This window comes from Camellia sinensis, chromosome 7, assembly GCF_055761805.1.
Source record: "Camellia sinensis isolate YWXY chromosome 7, ASM5576180v1, whole genome shotgun sequence".
Taxonomy (NCBI): domain Eukaryota; kingdom Viridiplantae; phylum Streptophyta; class Magnoliopsida; order Ericales; family Theaceae; genus Camellia; species Camellia sinensis.
Window position 1 is genome coordinate 99525228 of NC_138967.1, and position 21233 is coordinate 99546460.

The window sequence follows — 21233 nt, forward strand, 5'->3', positions numbered from 1 at the left end:
ATCTGCATGCACCCATTCTATGTAGCTTTCTTGTCTCTGCATATTGGCTAATGTATTCAAATTGCCCTCTCTTTTTTAGATGCCATCGCTACAGGCTGGGTCATCCAGGCCTTCTCGAGGAGCTGGGAGAGGGGACTTGACTTGCAACCAAGGCAGGAGTAGAGCGCCTATCAGAGATGATGAGGAGTCTAACGAGGAGGAGGAGTCTGCGCATCCTCAGTCGGACACATCCGTAGACAGAGAGGAGGACTTTGGTTTCGGCTCTGAGAGTGGAGATGATGCCAGAGAGGATCTTGAGGACGGCATCTCTGATTTAGATGATGGTGCTGGCGCAGGTATTGCAGAGGCTGTCCAGGCGAAGAGGATGAAGAGAGCCTCCCGATCTTGAGCCCGAGAGCACTGATACAGATGTTCCTGCTTTATTTTCCTTTTCTACTAGTAGTTGTAGCACATTGTACAGTGTTAGGCAGTTTCATTTTCTTTAAAACTTTGTACCCTTGTTGTAAAATGTTGTAACAAAAGGATCATGATGGAATGAAACAACTTTTTGTTCAAAAAGTGTTGTATTTTGTTTTCTTAGCATCGCATTACATCATTTTGCACAAAAATGAGATTGAATGAAAATCGAGCATTGTACATTGCCAAGTCAGGTAGTGAACCGACGCAACAAACTAAACAACTTAACTTACTAAGAAACAACAAAACCTTAGCAGGTTTACAACTCGATAAACAAATCTCGACAATGTTGATTAAACAAAGAGTAACAACTCGATGCACAAAACTGGACAACTCGATAAGCAAACTTAACAACTCGATAAACAAACTTAATAACAACTCGATAAGCAAATGCATCCGAAACAGAGGTAAACTCTGACCTTCAACACTCCCAATACATGGAAAGGCTAGGAGCTCTCTTCTAGAGACCAGGAAAAGACCAAAAACCAGCTTTCCTCCATGGCCGACCAACAAAGGCCGACCAGTTTCTTGTCTTGGAGACTAGTTGTGTGGCCGGCCGACCAGAAAAACTGGCTGGCCGACCAGAAAAAGTGGTCGGCCGACCAGTTGGCTTGGCAACCTCCAGATTTTTGACACGTGTCTTCCGAACAGTGCCTTATCCTCCATAAAGGTTCCAGATTCGTGGTTCTCTCATTCCACCCCTGTTTTACATCAAAATGGAGGCATTTCTCATCCAAAATCTTACAGCTTGGATTGCTACCTTGGACGGCTCGCAAAAGTTGAACTTCTGGGGCTTCGGCATAAATGCACTATTCACGTTAAGTCGCACTCCGCTGCATCTTCCATTTCTCCACGCCGCGGCAAGGTTTTGGAATCCGGTAACACACGTCTTCAACTTTGGCGGGCAAGAGGTGTGTCCTACCTTTGAAGATTTCCAAGCTTTGATGGAATCCGAATGTGACAAAGAAATCTTGCCCCAACTTCGCTTCGGCCACGCTCAAGCCCTAGGACGAATGTGTGGGCTCACTATGCACGACGCTCGATCTCTGATCCGCGATGGAGAATTGGACATCCTCAGCCTGATTCATCGTTTTTCTGATACTGGTGACCACGGTGATCACCACTGGCAAGGTTTTCGGCGTCATGCCCTTTGTTTGTGCATGCTATCTCACTTTTTGTTTGCCCCAGGCTTCAGTGGGTCTAGCATTCGTCTGATCGAAGTTGCCCAAGGCTTGAAAGAGGGCAAGAGCTGCATTGCCATGACATTGGCCAAGACATTGATGGGCTTGGATGCTTTCCATTGCTAGGAAATGACCAGATTTGCGGGGAGTCCACTACTGCTGCGGGTAATGTTCCCACCCTTCCTCACATATATATTGCTCACATCACTCGGCCCTCAGGCTTGATTTCTCTCTCAAAACCCTTTTCTCACTTTTTTTCTCATCATACATCTCTCTATTCTTTAATCTCTCATTTTCCATCCCTCCCCAGGTGTGGTTGATGGACAAGTTGCAGATTGTGGACTCTTGCCCAGTATAATCAGCTCGCGGCTACTTCTTCTGGCGACATCTAGTCGATGCCCTTGATGAGGGATGGTGGTTCGACTGGATGTGCAGTTTGTCCGCAGACCGTATTGCCTGGCATTGTTCTTGGCTCAATTTACCGGCAATGAGCTACATCATGTCCCGACAGGCCGGGATTCAATTGATTGGTCTGACACACTGCGTGTTCTACTTTCCTTTCCGGTTCCAGCGCCAGTTCGGCCATGATTAGATTTGCCCGACAGAGGGGATAGAGTACCCAGCTGCATTTTCGGTCCGAGGCGCACAACTAGCTCTGTATGCCACGGCATGGAGGACGAGAGAACTTCTGGCCCCCGATCCCACTTTCAGTTGCACCCTCTCTGATGAGTGCATAGATTGGCTCAATGAAGAGGCACAGATAGGGCCCAGCTTGGCATCAGAGGCTTCGACCGGCTCTGGGAGGGGACGCAGGAACACCTGACTATGCCCCGGATTTATTTGCTTTTAATCAAAACTTTCAAGTTTTCTTTATGAATGTAATGAAAAGTAACTTTAATTTGTGTTCAAGAGCAGAAGAACTCTGTACTGAAATCAATATAATTGAAGGTTGTGGGTACTGAAAATTTTCCGTTTGGTCCAAAAATGGTCTAAGTTGTAAAAAGATTAATTTGAGCAAAATCAACTTTTATTAAAACTTTTCAAAACCATTTTCGATATGGATCAGAACTGAACACGCCTGAGATCTGTCATTGAGATGCACAACCCCGGATCCCAGCAATTGGAAAGTTGCCCCTAGTCTGAATAGCACTGCACTGGAGATCACAACCGAGCTTTTGAATGCAGAATAGACAAAGATGGCCAACATGATCACACAGACAAAGTTGATCGGGGAAGTGTTTATGGTTGGACTTCAAGATGAAGTTGCCTACGTATCCCAAGGATGGGAATCAAGCCTTACGTAGTTCGGCTCAGGTTCACTCGTGTATTAACCCTCACCTTTTACGCTCTAACTTTTGCCAAGGCCGCCCTTTGCGGGTTTTCAACCTTGCGAGCTCAGTTTTTATAATTTTAAATTTTCTGTGCTCTAACTTTTGCCTAGGTCGCCCTTTCGGGTTTTCGGCCTAGCGAGCCTCTCAGGGGTAATATTTCTTCAACTTGTCCATGTTGATCGGCTGTAAGAACTCTAGGCCATCTAGGTCCATCAGAATGACAGCTCCACTCGACCAAATAGACTTAATGATGTAGGGACCAGTCCAATTGGGTCTGAACTTGCACCTAGGGTCATGGATGGGGGCTCGGTTGTCTTTGAGTACCAAATCTCCTTCCTTCAAATTTCTGGACTTAACCTTCTTGTTGAAAGCCCTGGCAATTCGTCGTTGATAACCTTGAACATGGTACAATGCTTTCAGCCTTGTCGCATCAAAGAGCATGAGTTCCTCAAATCTGCTCTCAAATCTGCTCTGCTGCTAATCTACCTCAGCTATCTGACACTCAGCCAGTACTCATAATGACAGAACCTCAATTTTGATAGGTAGAACGGCCTCCATCCCATAAACCAATGAATACGGAGTCGCTCCAGTAGAAGTTCTAATTGAAGTTTGGTAGCCCCACAGAGCAAATGGCAGCTTATCTGGCCAGTCCCGGTAGGTTTCCACCATCTTCTGTAAAATACGCTTGATGTTCTTGTTTGCGGCCTCAACTGCTCTGTTGGTCTGCGGCCGATATGTAGATGACTTGTGAAAAGCCACGTTGTATTTCTCCAACAAGTCAATCACTTCCTTCTTGAAGTGGGAACCATTAACTGAGATAATCTCGTTCGGGACCCCATAGCGACAGATGATGCTGTTCCTGATAAACTTTGCAACGTGCAACGCCTTCAACACCGCATAAGATTGGGCCTCAACCCACTTTGTGAAATAGTCTATCGCGACTAGAATGAACTCATGCCCATTGGACCCCTTCGGAGTGACAGTCCTGATCACATCGATTCCCCAAACTGAAAATGGCCATGGCGAAGTCATATTGTACAGCTTCGACGGCAGGATGTTCATGCGGTTTGCATGGATCTGACATTTGTGGCATCGCCGAACAAAGCCGATACAATCCTCCTCCATGGTGGACTAGTAGTAACCTTGTCTGAGGATCTTTCGGGCTAGCATCACCCCGTTCATGTGCACTCCGCACTCCCCTCCATGGATGGCCTCCATTAAGTGCTTCGACTCTTCAGCCTCAACACACAGCTTATGCATTCCCAGATGACCTCTATTATACAGTTTTCCTCCACAGATGATGAATTGAGCAGCCATTCTTTGAATTGCCCTCTTGTCTTTGGCATTTGCCCCTGGTAGATACGCTTCTTTCTCTAAGAAGTTCCAGACATCGTAATACCAGGGGTTCTCATCTTGAACCTCTTCTATGGCACCAATCGACTTGTAGGCCGGTGCAAACTTCTAGTCAATGATGATCGGATGCATCCGGACTCCAAAAGGGATGTCTATCATAGAAGATAGAGTTGCTAATGAATCTGCGAACCTGTTGTTTTCTCTTAACAGATGAGCAAAGTTCAGTTTCTCAAACCGAGGAATCAGCAAGTCCAAGGTCTGGTAGTAAATTCTCATCTTTTCTTCTTTGACTTTCCAATCTCCTTTAGCTTGAGATACAACAAGGTTCGAGTCTCCGATGACATCCAACCGTTTTGCCCCTAGTTCTAGGGCGGCTTCTAAACCAGCAATGCATGCTTCATACTATGCTTCGTTGTTCGAGACTTTGAACTGGAGTTTAAATGCTAGAGGGATACAGGAATTGTCTGGAGCTATCAGCAACACCCCTATCCTATACCCGTACTAGTTTGATGCTCCATCAAAATACATCGTCCAAAACTCATCTTTGATATGCAGGATAGCCTCGTCTGGGAATAAGTACTCAACTGCTTCATCCCCCTCAACTGGGTGATCGGCTAGGAACTCCGCTACCGCTCTCCCCTTTACTGACTTGCGAGTCACATACTTCAAATCGAATTCAGAAAGTAGAAGCAACCAACGAGCTAGCCTACCCGTAAGTGCTGGTTTCTCGAAGAAATATTTGATGGGATCTAATCTTGAAACCAACATTACGAAGTGAGCTAACAGGTAGTGCCGCAGCTTCCTGGTAGCCCATACCAAGGCCAAACAAGCCTTCTCGAGTGGAGTGTAGCGGGTCTCGTAACCCAACATCTTCTTGCTCAGGTAGTAGATAGTTTTTTCCACTTTGTCCTCGGACTCCTGTGCAAGCATGCAGCCCATTGTAGTTTCAGTTACTGAAACGTACAAAATCAACGGTTTCCCCGGCTCAGGCGGTGACAACACGGGTGGGTTCTGTAAGTATTGCTTGATCTGTTCAAAAGCAGCTTAGCATCGGCCGTCCCATTAGAACTTCGTCCCTTTCTTCAGGAGACTAAAGAGTGGTTCACAAGTCAAGGTTAATTTAGCAATAAATCGTCTTATGAATTGCACTTTACCCAGAAAGCCTCGCACCTCCTTTTCAGTCCTCGGTGGTGGCATTTCTAAGATGGCCTTGATTTTGGAAGGGTCGACTTCGATACCTCTCTGTGTAATCAAGAATCCCAGCATTTTTCCTGCTGTAACACCAAACGTACACTTCTGAGGATTCAGCCGCAACCGAAATTCCCTGATCCTTTGGAAGAACTTTTACAAGGGGGTGTAGTGGCCCTCTCTTTCTTTGGACTTGACAATCATGTCGTCCACGTACACCTCAACCTCCTTGTGGATCATGTCGTGCAATATATTGGTCGCGGCCCGTTGATATGTAGCTCCAGCATTCTTTAGCCCAAACGGCATCACTCTATAACAGTAGGTCCCCCACGGGGTGGTAAAAGCAGTCTTCTCCCGGTCTTCGGGTGCCATCACAATCTGATTGTAGCCTGAAAAGTCATCCATGAACGAAAGCAAAGCATGCCCTGCTGTAAAGTCATCCAGGCATGTCTTCGTAGGACTACGCAAAAACATCTTTGAAATCTTTTAATAAAACGACTAAGTGCTCGCGTTCCTCTGAAGACAACGTGGACCCGATCTGGACCAGCCGCGGGTCCTTCTCAGTACCAATATTAGCTGTAGTGATTTCATCAACCAAGGGTTTAACAAATCTCTCCTGCTCTTGATCAATTAAACGTTGTAAAACCGGAGGAATTTCTTCCTCGTCATTTTCATCAAAATTTTGAAAGTCCCGATTAATACAATAAATCAAAGGCACAGAAAAGTACTCAGAAGCCACAACCATTCCATTCTCATTAATTACTTCCAAATCGTCCGATTCCTCTGTTACAACAGACTCAAAAGAGAAAGAAAAAGACGACCTAGATAGGACTGTGGCATCCGGGTTGTCACCCCCAGGAATACCGGACTCAGACTCAAACGAGCTGGAACCTGATTTCGACTCCACAGACTCGGTGGAATCAGATTTCGGCTCACTACCTGACCCGGTGCTGCTCGATAAAAACCCCTCCTCGTATTGCCAGATGAGAGAGGGTGCGATGGATGCATCCAAAATGCTTGAAGGTGGGCTCGCAGCTGTTTCATTCCCAATCATGGACATCGAGAAGTTATCCCCCAAGCACTTCTGTACGATCGGAGGATCTGAAAGTAGACAAGCCAGCGCTACCCCCATTTCAATTCTGGTGTTCTCAGAATCCACTTTCTCATTCTAATCAACCTCAGCTGATGGGTCTGTCTGCTCCTCGGCAACGTCATCCCCGGATAACTGCAGGTCAAACAAGATCTCAAACCCTGGCAAGCGACGCTTCTCCGCATTCAACCATGGCTCTGGGAAGCCGCAGAATGGAAAATCCTCCCCTCCCAAACAAAGCGTCCAATTAGGGTACCCTGGATGGGTCGGTGCATTAACTCATAAGGCTTCCTTGCCTGCTTTGCCCTGGCTCTCCCGGCCATCTCCTTGCCTTTCCTTACCCAATCCTCTTTGGTGAGCAGATAACCCAAGCCAAAGGTATGCGGGTTGTGCGGCACTTCAGCCGATACTGCAATGCTTTTTCGACCACTCTTCCCCAATCCCATCCCGGGGATGTGTTGGAGATTGTTCATGAGGTACACTGATTGTGCGCTGACATATAACCCCTCATCAACAGCTAAGATGTTCTGTACGACCCGGGTCTCAGCCAGAGTAAACCTTGATAGGAACACATCTTTCGTGCCGTGCTCGATTTCCAAAACTGGTATAGACACTTCTGGCGGCGGATGGATTGACGAATTCCCGAAAACAATAGCCACCCCCTTCCCGTGGGGGTATTTCAACATCTGGTGCAAAGTGGAAGAGACTGCCTTTACCTGGTGTAGCCACGACAACCCCAAAAGTAGGTTAAAGGTTGCGGGAATGTCCAAGACATGAAAGTCAATCTCGTGTTGTCCCGGACCAACCTGGGTCTGAATTTTCACAGTCCCCATCACCTTTCTGCTTGTGTTATCATACGCCCTTATCACCTAGGCTGTTGGCACAAAGCCCGCGGGCTTCAACCCGATTACATATGTCGTCCTTGACGGGCACACGTTAATAGCGGATCCTGTATCGACAATAACCACCGGTATCCATTTGCTTCTACATTCCACAGAGATGTAGAGCGGTTTGTTATGATTTGCGCCCTCAGGCGGCAGTTCTTTGTCAGAAAAGGTCAACGTCGGGGAACCTCCTCCTGGAAAGACCAATCCCACCAGTTGTTCAGGCGTGGTGTCTATTGAGAGTTTGTCCTTGTCCATTGCCGATAGGACAGCTTGTTTGTGAACACATGAAGCCATGAGCAGTCCCTAGATGGAGATGTCTGCCTGTATCTTTTTCAACTACTTCGGCACGGCCTCTTCTTCAAGTAGCTTCTCTTTCTGCTTCTCCGACTCCTTGTCCTTCCCGGACGCCTCTGGTTGGTCTAGGTATGGGGGCTTGAAATACCGCCCGCTCCTAGTCATATGATCAACTTCGCCAATGTACCAGGTATCGTCCGGTTGGTTACTCCCCCAGTCCTCATCTATGTGGGCAAGACATAAATCATCGTCTTCCCACCACATGCCATCGGCAGCCGACGGACACCTATCCGACTCCGTTGCAACTATCCTTGTACTCGCAGTACCTTCCGTCTATGTGCTCACAGCACGCTCTATCTTTGTGCACACAGCAGGTTTAGTCCCCATAGGGGCCTTGGCTTTTCTGGCTCTCTCAGAGTCTTCGATTCCTTCCGGTTCTAACTGCGTCAATGCAGCCTGCTGTTCAAAATTTCCTATATTCAAAATGCCCAAATCCCGAGCAAAATTCTCGGCACCAGCACTCTCTGGCGATGCATTCTAATCCCCGGCCCTTCCGGCTACAATTGATGTCCTTACCCCTGACGGGCCCTTTTCCAGCTGAGATTCTTCAACAAAATCTGGTTGGTCGTCAAGCCACCCTGTAACCTCTGCTGACTCCTCAAAATCAAACCAATTGACTGTCATATCTCCTGGATCTTGTTCATTAAAAAACTGAAGGTTAGCAATGTCCCCGTCCAGAGCTGTTAAGTCATCTATCCCCTGATCAAGTCCTTTCCCCCGTATTAAATAAAGTTCTGCCCCTGCTGGCAATTCCAGATTCGGCCTAACCTGACCTGCTGATACAATGTAGCTACTCGAATCATATACCTCCTCAGCACAGCTCCTAATTTCCGCAGATTCTGAATCAACAGCCTCGTTTTCCTCCGAAATCATCCCTGTTCCATCTTCGATGATCACCACCATTGGTTCAGGTTGGGCTCGGGAGATGTCCAACATGCACAAGTCAATGTTGTCAGGAATGAACACCTCCGGCTTGGGTAGGTGAAACGGGGTGATATATATGCTAGGGTCATATGACACGACCCCAGTTTGGATTGAGTTGATGCGTTTGGGAGGTGGGGCTTGGTTGTGTGGTGGGAGAGGGTTGGTTGTGACGTTCGGCTTCTCCGGAGGCACGATCTCGCTGTTGTCGACGAGATCCTGAATCTCGTGATGCAATCGAAAGCAATAGTTAGTGTCATGACCATGTTGCTGGTGAAAGGCACAATATTTGGTTGGGTTATGGGAGGGGACAAGTGTTTCTGGCAATGGCCGCGACTCCAGGGGCTTCAAGTGCCCTTTCCTGATTAAAACTCCCAGAGCTTTGGACAGGGGCATATATAATGGGGTGAAGGTTCTTTGGCCTCGGGGTTGGTACTTGGTTGTCTGTGAGTTGCTACCGGATGCACTGGTGAATGGTGTAGCCACAAGGGCTCTTGCGGGGGAGTGGTGGTGACCATGCTCACTTCTGAGGCTCTGGCAGTCGCAGCACTACTCGTGCCTGCATTGGCGTTGTGGTTGAAGGTTCTCCTGGCCTACTCTTTGTCATTGTCAATCAGACCCTGTTTCAGAGCGTCCTCGATCTGCACTCCAATCTCATGTAGATCTCCAAAAGTGGGGAGAGGGGGGACGATCATCATTTGCATGAGCTTGGGCTGGAGGTTGTGCACAACCATCCGTATTTGATCTTTGTCAGTTGGCCTAATGGTCATTATGGAGGCCTTGGCCCTTCAGCGAGTTACGAAGTCAGAAAAGCTCTCATTCAGCTCCTGTCTAGTCGTCTCAAGATCACGAGTTGTGATCTCGATCTGTGTGTTGTAGAAGTATTGAGCTACAAAGGCCTCGGCCATCTCCTCCCAATTTTTCTTGACGGAATCCTCCAATTTTGCATACCAAATGGCCGCTACACCCGACAGGGTCCGGCCAAACAAGGAAAGCTTATGTAATCTGGAGAGGCCCATTGACCTTAGTATGTCTGAAAACAGCCGCAGATGCACCATAGGATCTCTAGACCCGTCAAAGCGGTCAATAAGTGGCATCTTAAACCGGTCCGTCAAAGTTACAGCCGCATCGGTATACCTGTCCTCGATGTCCGGAATGGACTTCGCACCTTGAGATTTCTTGAACAGCTTCTGAAGCTTGCTCACTTTTAATGTCGTGGGGTCCACCTCGAACTTGAAGGGAGAATCTGGTAGATTGATAGGCATGGGTGCCTTGGATAGTTGAGGTAGAATCAAGGACAAAGGTGGCCCCGTTGGGATGTCTGTATCCTCCTGGACATTTTGGACATTCGCCGTCTCCCCGGGTATTGGGACTCTTGGTAGGGGAGGAGCTTGGTGTGAAGCAGATGCTCCGATTTGCTGTTGTAGCCTGGCAATTAACTCTGCCTGTTGAGCCATGACCTCAGCCTGTTATTTGGCAAATTTTGCTTTAGGAACAGCGTCCTGCTGCATAGTTTTCATACTTTCTTGGAGTTGACGCATCATTTCCTCCATTCCTGCTATGTTGCCCTGATCTAACTGAACTGCCGGTATATCTGCCTCTGTAGTAGACTCTGAAATCTCAACCTGACTGCTCAAGGACCAGTGATCTGGGAACCACGGTATTGATACACTGTGCCTCACTGACCTCCCTCTAGCAACCGGGGGTAAAGAGTAGAACACTGGTTGTCCGTCTATCAGATCCTCAGATCGATGGAGTTTGCGACCTCTAGTCTAGAGTGCTTGGGGAATATCTTCTTGGTCGGAAGCAATTGTGCTAAACTACCTAGCAAAAAGATAAATAAAGCAAAATAAGGAAATAAACAACCAGAAAAACGGACAGCATAACGGCTTAAATAAACACAACACACAGGCGATCATTGACAACACACAGTTGGCATTTGTAAGCTGAATATACTGTTCTCAAACACTTATCATTGTTTCCAAATTACTGCCCCAAATCTGAATCTGATACCCACAGGTAAAACTGATTCCCAAATACTGATACTGATGCCCGCAGGCCTGATACCCAGACTTGCAAACTCATACATGCATTCCTGCAGAGACGCACTCTAAAAGCACATAGCAAGCAAGTGAGAGATAAAAACACCCCTATGTTGGGGTAGGGCTTCCTCGTCCTAGTTTCGTCAAGAACTAGGGTTTCACTACGTACTCAGCGGTTTCAAACAACCTATAATCGGGTAAGCAACCTGTCCTATTTTGGAATAGTCACTATGGATTCCGAATATGCACTAGGTCGAATGGTCAAAAAGGATGCCCCGGTAAAAATCGGGGTTTGTGTTCCCTTCGTGGCAGAGCCCGTAACCGGTCAGCTTTATGGCACGCTTCTCAAAGCGAGCCTCAGGCAAACCGTTCAGGAATAGCAGATGGCAAACATAGTGTCCTAGGCGCACCAATGCAAATGCAATGCAAAGAAACACATAAGTGTAGTCAAAACCAGATATCATGAGTTCGAGTCAAGTTCTCTAACTCCCCAGCAGAGTCGCCAGAAAGTGTAGACGTCCCCGAAAGCCCCGAGAAAATCCCGTTTTGTTCATTGGGCTTACTACAGTTCGGACTCCATGTCACGGTTCTTAATCTGATCCCGCAAAGTGCAATACGAGATTGATAAATCACCAAAGAGTCCAAATCTGGCAAATCGTTTTGAAAAACTGATTTCTAGAAAGAAGTTCCAAACATGAACTGCTTTGCCAAATACAGAGTCGCCACCTAAATATTTTATTTTGGGGGGAATTTAGGAAACCCTGACTCGTGCCTAAGGCCATGTGTCTGTCATCACCAAAGTTGCCTCGGCTTGGGAACTTGGGTACGATTGGGGAAGGTCATGCAATAAGCACCCCCGCTCGCCCGATCAAAGATCGGCCACTACTAAACATGATATCTTATTTTTGAAAACATATGTGCTCTTATTCTGGTTTATTAGCCTAGAATTACTATGTGATGCGCACAGCATACAAGTATAGACTGGATCGTCTAAGTTGGAACAAAACATCTCATGTTTGTTTTTGAAAGCGGTTTACTACTCACAAGTAGGCTAAAATGCAGATTTTGCCACCCTCAAGTGGGCTTAGAAAACATGGTGGTTTACCACTCTCAAGTGGGCTTAAAACTCGCAATCGATGAATTGTTCCAATTTAAATAATCCAACCTTCACCCACAGGCATTCAGGAAGGTATATCACATAAGCAGTTAGCCTCATGGCAAGCATGCTATCATGGCAGTCACTCACACACATGCAAGGATGCTAAAGCATAAACACTCACCGAGTACTTCAAGCCAAAACAGAAACTAATTAGTAATCAATGTATGATCCTAGTTCATGTTAAGATGGCTAATGCAACACATGTGAAATACAACTAAGATAGGCTCGGCTATTCTAAGATGGCATATGAGATACTACAGATAACATGTATTCAACTCGGAATTGAAATACAATGCAGTTAGTATGATGCGCCGAGCCCGGTGCATGCAAGACAGATGAATGGATGCAAACATGCGAAGCATAAGGATGCTAATTGAAACATGCCCTAAAACTAACCATCATAAGCTGGTAAATAAAAGGCAGAAAGACGTGGGGTTGGAAGACATGCATCACACACATGCACACTTATTACAAAATTTGCCCTCTCGACAAAGGGTCCGAATAAATAATACAAAACCAACTAGCTATCCTAAGCTAATCTAATTAAACTAATTATTACACAACGAAATGAATAACAAGCTACAGTTAATTATTACACAACTCTAATTAATCAACCAATTAACTAAGTAGGCAATTTAAATAAGCATGTAAACCAAATGAAATAGGTTGCCTCAGCTCTGCTTTGGATGACAAAGGATGCATGCATGCTCGCGTTGCCTCGTTCGGAAATCCTTCACGACGCCCCAACTCGCCTTTGTTTGCAATTGATCTCAAACACTTGCACAAAGCTCCAGAGAGATGAAACTCCACCCTGGGAATATGTGGGAAGGTTGCCGACCAGCTTATGGGCATGGGAGACCACCTGCCGACCACCTTTTGTGGTGGAAACCAAAAAAGTGATCGGCCTGCCAGTAAATCTGGTCGACCGACCAGTTTCCTCTCCTGGTTTCTGGTTTTCTACAACAAAGGGAAAGAGTGATGCACGACAAAGTATTTGTAACACATGTGTGCACGACCACTCTCCTCATCATTGCATAAGCTCAAGGGAGTGTAGTCCTCGACCCTCGAGCCACCAATCATGCATTTTGATGCATGATGGCCGAGGAGCCGAATTACACGACTCAATGTGAAATGAATGCACACACAAGCACCTAAAGCCAACAACTCCATCATGGGTAGTCAAGAGTGTCATCAACCAGGAATTAAGGCACGTTTCATCACTTCAAGTATGAAACGTCCCTCGCTTCCCGTGTTCGGACTAACTCCTACTCCAAACACAATGCAACACATAACATGGCATGCACAAATATAACTCTAGCATGCAATCCTAAATGCAATGCAACTAAGTCATGCAAACATGCAAGGGATAACATGCAGACATGCAACTAGCATACATAATGCTATGAACTCACAATGGCATACTCAATGGACATGGCACTTAGCATACACAATGCACATAGAAACTAACATACACAATGAGATGAACAAGGCTTGCACAGTGCAATGATCAATCATACGACAACATGGCATACTCAATGCTATGGACTACAATGGCATACTCAATGCAAAATGGACTTAAACCAAAATGGATGGGCCTCAGCCACACCCAAATAAGTGGCCAAACATGATGAAAACAAGGCTCCAAAACTCATGCTAGCATACACAATGCAAGGATCTAAGCCCAAGGGCACAAAATGCAACTCTATAAAAGCATTGAAAGGTTGAAATATGGCATACAATGACACATGTTCCAGCTCTAAAATGACATACAAAATGGCTCCGAATCATGCAAACAACTCACACAATGCATGTTGAAAGGCTCAAGTACCGAAGCTAGTGAAGCACATTACACTAAAGGCATGCAAGGCGATGTTCAAATGACATAACCAACTCCAAATAGACCTTAACCAGGCCCAAAATAGTGGCAAAATGAGCCAAGATGGTGGCTTGAAAGGCATAAGAATGAAGCTCAATGCAAAGGCTCATAAATGGGGTATAATGATGCAACTCTCAAACATATTGAAAGAGTGACAAACATGAGAATATGGCCAAGAAATAAACTCTGAAATATCATGCTCAATGATGCTAAAACATGCAAACACCTCAAGTTAAGCATGCAAGGGGATTCAAAACTCAAGGCTAAGCAAGGCTATTACACTACAACCATACATGGCAAGCACCATTCGACCAAGGGACCTCAAAATAGAGCTAAGGAAGCCCAAAATATGAACAAAATCAGTTTGGCGCATGGCCAAAATATGCTAGCATAGAGGACCAAAACAACATGCATTATAAGCTAGTGAACATGATTTACACTACAAGCACGTGAAGCATATGAGAGGCTACCAAACCAGCCAAAAAAAATCATGGAATGCCAAATGATGGCCAAAAACCCACTGAAACATGACCAATACATGCAAGAATGAGGTGTTACTTTGATAGACTATGCAAGGGATTGTTCTACACATGCAAGAGGCAAACAAAAGGGGACCAAACCAGCCACAGACAGAGTCTAGGCAGGTCCTAAAAGTCACTAAAAAGGGCCTGAACCAAGGCTAGGAAGTGTGGAAATATATGCTCCCCTGGAAAGCCAAAAATGCAAGCAAACAAGACCAAAAGAGAGAGGGTTACCCCTCTCTGATTTTGGCCCTGAAAACCACATGCCAACCACTGAAAATCCGCTGGATTTCAGTGGCTAAAGGGCCAAGCAAAGCTCAATACAAAGGTCTCATGGCATGGCTCAAAACAAGGCTAAATAGAGCATGCAAAAGGGTAGATGACCCCCAACACCAAAAGAGCCTTAAACAAACATGAAAATCACTTAAATATGAACCTTTTTTCATTTGACAACAAAGCTCAAATAAGCATGTAAATGAGGCTAAGAGAAGGATCAAAATAATGCTTAAAAGAGGGAAAAGTGATTACCCTTGAAGCTCAGCAAAACCAGCAAACTTTGGGACCAAAAACTAGCTCTTTAACCTCTGAAAACAACCTCCAAGAACCTCAAATCAATGGTGGAAGTGTATGGCTATGAGGTGTAGTGTAAAAGGGTCAAGAACAATGCACCTTATGAACCAAAATATAGAGATATAGAGAGATATGTATTGTTTTGCCTTAGAGAAATTTAAACCTTTTTCAAGGAGGGGGAGGGCCTCTCTTATAGCCAAACCAGGCCAAAGCTTCTTCAAGAAGCTAAAAAACAAGGCTCAAGATCCTCCATACACGTGTATGGAGGATACAGTCTGTGCCTTCCAGCTGGCACAGCTGGCACCCACTCAAACAGACAAAACAGGAGGGAGCTGGCCAACCAGAAAAGGTGGTCGGCCGACCACTTGCCTTGGTCGGCCGACCAGGGTAGGTGGTCTCCCACACAAAAAATTGGTCGATGGCTCCATTTGGTGGTCTCCACTTTGAAAGCAAGCTAGTGATGTGGTGGGAGACCAGTAAATGTGGCCCAAAGACCAAGAAAACCAGCTTCCCGACAAGAAAACCGACTGGCGGGGAGAAAGTGGTCTCCAAGGGGAAAAGGTGGTCTCCCACCCTTGTACCACCTCCCAAACAAGGAAAACAAGGTTCATGCCAAAAATGAACCAACACGGATGCAAAACGAGAGTTCGGGGGGCAAAGCGCGCGGCCGGGTGCCCCGAAAACTGGCTGTTGAGCACCAAAAGTGGCGTACGGCCACAAAAGTGGTCTCCCGGACCACAGTGTCCCTCTAGATAGAGGAAACAAGGTGTGTTTCAAAAACCGTTCCAAACGGAGAATGTTAAGTGGTCTCGAGCCGAGGCGCACGGCCGACAGCTCTGAAAAATCAGAAACTAGTTTGGTCTCGAGCCGAGGCGAACGACAGTTTGGAGAGCTTTCCAGCAGCTAAGAGGCAACACTTCTCAAGCCAAGAAGCAACCAAAGTTTGGTCTTCAAGGGTAAGCATCAACTCCCTCTTTTTGAGCTCATTTTTGCAACATTTCTTAGCTATATATGCTTGCTGTTTTGAGCTCTGACCAAAACTGAAAAGGTCATTTTTTTGAGCTCATTTTCATGTCTCATTAAGGGCTCAACCCTGTTTGAGCCCCCCATCTTGCACTTGCTTCAATATCCTTCTTGAATGTCATTTTCTTGCATGATATTTTTAGCTTGTGTGTGATCTTTTTTGGAGCATGATGTAAACTGTAAGTAGGCTTATTTTGAGACCCTCTTCAACTTTGAAGAAGGGCTCATCACTGTTTGGGACCTCCATGTACCACTTGTCTTTATATCCCTTTTTGGTCCCCATTTTTTGCATGACTTGGCAGCCCCTTGTGCTTCTGTTTTTGGTCATTTTACAGAACTGAAAACAGTTTTATTTTGGCGCATTCTTCATGTTTCATTAAGGGTCTTTCATGGTTTGAGGCATATTTTATACACTTTGTATTATATCTCTCTTTTGGTCCCCATTTTTGCATGATTTGTTAGCCTATTGTACTTCTGTTTTTGGGTGATTTTCAGAGCTGGAAACAGTTTTATTTTGGCTCATTCTTCATGTTTCATTGAGAGTGTTTCACTGTTTGAGGCATCATTTATATACTTTGTGTTATACCTCTCTTTTTGGCCATATTTTGCATGATATTTTTGGCCTATATGCATACTGTTTTGGGTCCGGCCATCAACTGTAAAGTGTTGTATTTTTGGTCCCTCTTCAGTGTTGTAGAAGAGTTTTTCTCTGTTTGGGCTTTGCATCTACCATTTGTCCCTTTGTCCATCTTTTGGCCTGTTTCTTGCATGAGGGTTTAGCCATATCTGTGCTGGTTTTTGTGGTTTTCCATAAACTGTAAAAGATCATGTTTTGGGCCCCTCTTCAACTTTTTTGAAGGGCCCTAATCTGTTTGAGGACAGCAGCTGTGAGTTGCTTCTTTATCTCACATTTAGGGCCATTTCTTGCATGCTAGTTTTGCCCTGTTTCTATTTGCTGTTTGGCCATGCTTTGAACTGTAAAAGTGCTTATTTTGGGGCTGCCTTGCTACTGTCTATTCATCGCATGTCCATATTGTGCATGTTTGGTATAGCTATAGGCCATTTCGGGTGCCAAAATTCATGTTTCGGGACTATTCCATGCATCGGGTGTACTCTCGTCTTATTTTGGGGCTGTTTTTCCCCCACATTTCAGTGCTGAAATTCCATTAGCATGTTTGCATGCCATTTTAGCCATATTGCATTGCATATGCCATTGTCTCGATTTGCGTGCCCGTGTGCACGCGTTTTGAGGCACTTCATTTTCATCCATTGGCCTCTTATGTGAGTGTGGTTGAGGCTCTCTCATGTTAGTATAAGTCCATGTTGCATTCTATATGCCATTTTAGCCATATTGCATTGCATATGCCATTGCCTCGGTTTGCGTGCCCGTGTGCACGCGTTTCGAGGCACTTCATTTTCATCCATCGGCCTCTTATGTGAGTGTGGCTGAGGCTCTCTCATGTTAGTATAAGTCCATGTTGCATTCTATATGCCATTTTAGCCATATTGCATTGCATATGCCATTGCCTCGGTTTGCGTGCCTGTGTGCACGCGTTTCGAGGCACTTCATTTTCATCCAATGGCCTCCTATGTGAGTGTGGCTGAGGCTCTCTCATGTTGGTGTAAGCCCATTATTGCATTGCGTATGCCATTTCATTCACAGCATTGTGTATACCCGGTTGTATATTACCTCGTGTAGCGTGTATGCCATTCCATAACATTGTGTATGTTAGGATAATATCTTAGTTGTATTCCATGCATATCATGCATATTGCATCGTGTTTGGGATAGGAGTTAGCCCGGGCACGGGAAACGAGGGACGTTTCGTACTTCGAGTGACGGAACGTGTCTCAATTCCCCAGTCACCGACACTCCGAATTATCCATGATGGAGTTAGGTTTTAGTTGTGTTTTCATGTGCATTCATTCTATATTGAGTTGCATAATTCGACTCCTCGGCCATCATGCCTCGATATGCGTAATTGGTGGCACGAGGATCGAGGCATGCATATATTTGTGAAAATGCATTGCTATGCCCCTTTCCTGCTCTCTGTTGCAGCAAAACAAAGAATCAGCAATTTTTCAGAACTTGGCACGCTTTCCAAGAATAACTGCTAAACAGAGGCTAATTGGGGGCATCCCGGTGGATTTCCGCGCAAGGCAGCCTAAATATACATCATTCATCAGAAGCAAGGCAGTCCCTGGCTCGCGCGCCAGTTTTACAGTTTTCTTAGTTAATTTATTAATTAATTAGGAATTTGTACATTATTTGGACTGTACTATTCTTTTATTCGGGACTGTATTATTTATTCGGACCCTCTGTGCGAGGGCGTAATTGTAATAAGTGTGCGTGTGTGTGTTGTATGTCTTCCAACCCCATGTCTTTCTCCCTTTTATTTATCCGCTTATGATGGTTAGATTAGGGCATATTTCAATTAGCATACAGTATGATAGCATGTTTGCATTCATTCATCTGTTTTGCATGCACCGGGCTTGGCGCATCATACTAACTGCATTTGTATTTCAATTTCAAAGTTGAATACATGTTAGCTGTAGCATTCCATATGCCATGTTTAGAATAGCCGAGCCTGCTATAGTTTGCATTTTTGCATGTGTTGCATTAGGCATTTCTGTATACTTAGGATCATGCATGATTTCTAATGTAATTTCTGTTTTGGCTTGGAGTACTCGGTGAGTTTTTATGCTTTAGCATCCTTGCATGCGTGTGAGTGACTGCCATGAATAGCATGCTTACCATAAGGCTAATTGCTTATGTGATATAACTGCCTGAATGCCTGTGGGTGAAGGTTGGGTTATTTGAATTGGAGCAAATCATTGACTGTGAGTCTTAAGCCCACTAGATAGTGGCAAAACTATCTTTTCTAAACCCACCCGAGGGTGGCAAAATCTACATTTTTAAGCCTACTTGCGAGTAGCAAACCACCTTTTAAAAAACAAACATGAAATGTTTTGTTCCAATTCAGGCGACTCAGTCTATACTTGTATGCTGTGCGCATCACATAGCAACCTAGGCAAATAACCGGAATAAGAACATACAATGTTTTCAAAAATAGATATCATGGTTAGTAAAGGCCGGTCTCTGACCGGGCGAGCGGGGGTGCTCACAAAGTGACCTTCCCCAATCGTACCCAAGTTCCCGAGCCGAGGCAACTTTGGTGATGACGGACACGTGGCCTTTGGCACCGAGTCAGGGTTTCCTAAATTTCCCCAAAAATAAAATATTTAGGTGGCGACTCTGTATCTGGCAAAGCAGTCCATGTTTGGCACTTCTTTCAAAAAAAATCTGTTTTCTCAAAACGATTTGCCAGATTTGGACTCTTTGGTTCAGATTAAGAACCGTGACAAATTTAAGAGTCCTGAGCTGTAGTGACCCCAAATGAACAGAACGGGACTCACCCTCCCGGGGCGTTCGGGGACGTCTACAGTTTCTGGCGACTCTGCTGGGGATTTAGAGAACTTGACTCGAACTCATGATATCTGTTTGTGACTACGCTTGCGTGTTTCTTTACATTGCATTTGCATTTGTGCGCCTAGGACACCGTGTTTGCCATCTACTATTCCTGAACGGTTTGCCGGAGGCTTGTCTTGTCAAGGCATGACCATAAGACTGACCGGTTGTGGGCTCTGCCAGTATGGGAACACAAACCCCGGTTTTACCGGGGCACCCTCTTTGACCATTCGACCTAGTGCATATTCGGATCCATAGTGACCATTCCAAATTAGGACAGGTTGCTTACCCTTTTATAGGTTGTTTGAAACCGCTGCGTGCGTAGTGAAACCCTAGCTCCTGACAAAATAGGACAGGGAAACCTTACCCCAACATAGGGGTGTTTTGGCTCTCACTTATCTGTTATGTGCTTTAGAGTGCATCTCTACAGGAATGCATGTATCAGTGTATGAGTTTGGGCATCAGGCCTGCGGGCGTCAGTTCAGTATTGTGGGTATCAGGCCTGCGGGCATCAGTCATTATTTCAAAATCAGTTATCTGCGGGTATCAGAGATTCAGTTTGGGGACAGTGATACAGGGATAATAATTAGTGTTTGAGGACAGTATGCATTCAGCTCATCGACTGTGTGTTATTATGCTCGACTGTGTGTCATGCATTTATTTTAAGCTGTTATGCTGTCCGTTTATCTGTTTATTTGTTTCCTTATTGCTTTATTTATCTTTTTGCTAGGGAACAGTTTTAGCACAATTGCTTCAAACCCAGCAGATACCCCCCAAGCACTTTGGACACGAGGTCGTCGACTCAATCGATCTGAGGATCTAATTGACGGACAGCCAGTGTTCCATTCTCTACCCCCTATTATCAGAAGAAGGCAGAGAAAGCGCAGTGTATCTGAACAGAGATCACCAGAACAGTGGTTTCCCCCATCAGCGGACAGTCGGATTGAGATCCCCATTATTGCTATAGAGATAGATCTGCCAGCAGTTCAGATAGATCAAAACAGTATGGCGGCACCAACAGGAGTTGATGAGATGATACGCCAAATGCAAGAGACCATGCGGGCCATGCAACAGGATACCATTCGCCGAGATGAATTCGCCAAGCAACAGGCCGAGATCATGGCCCAGCAGGCTGAGCTAATTACCAGACTGCAACAGCAGAATGCGGCATCTGCTTCGCATCAAGTTCCTCCTCCGGCAGGGGTTCCATTACCTGAGCAGACACCTACTGTTCAGAACGCTCCACCAAATGCCCAGAATACCGTGCCGAATATCCAGAACCTGCAAGAGGACACGAACCTCCCAACGGGGCCAGCTCCGCCCCCACTTCCGACACAACTATCCAAGACCCATACTCCCAATCACCCGGACTCTCCCTTTGAGTTCGAGATAGACCACACCGCTCTGAAATTGAGCAAGCTTGAAAAGCTCTTCAAGAAATCGCAAGGGGTAAAAGCCATTCCGGACATCGAGGATGGATATACCGATGTAGCCGTGACATTGCCCGATAGGTTCAAAATGCCGCAAATTGACCGCTTTGACGGGTCCGGCGACCCCATGGTCCATCTTCGGCTATTCTCAGACATCCTGCGGCCAATGGGCCTAACTAGACCTCAGAAGCTCTCACTATTTGGCCGAACCCTGTCAGGTGTTGCCGCCACCTGGTATGCAAAGCTAGAGGATGAAGTGAAGAGGAACTGGGATGAAATGGCTGAGGCCTTCGTCGCACAATACTCATACAACACTCAGATCGAGATTACAACTCGTGATCTCGAGACGACGAGGCAGGAGTCCAAGGAAACTTTCTCTGATT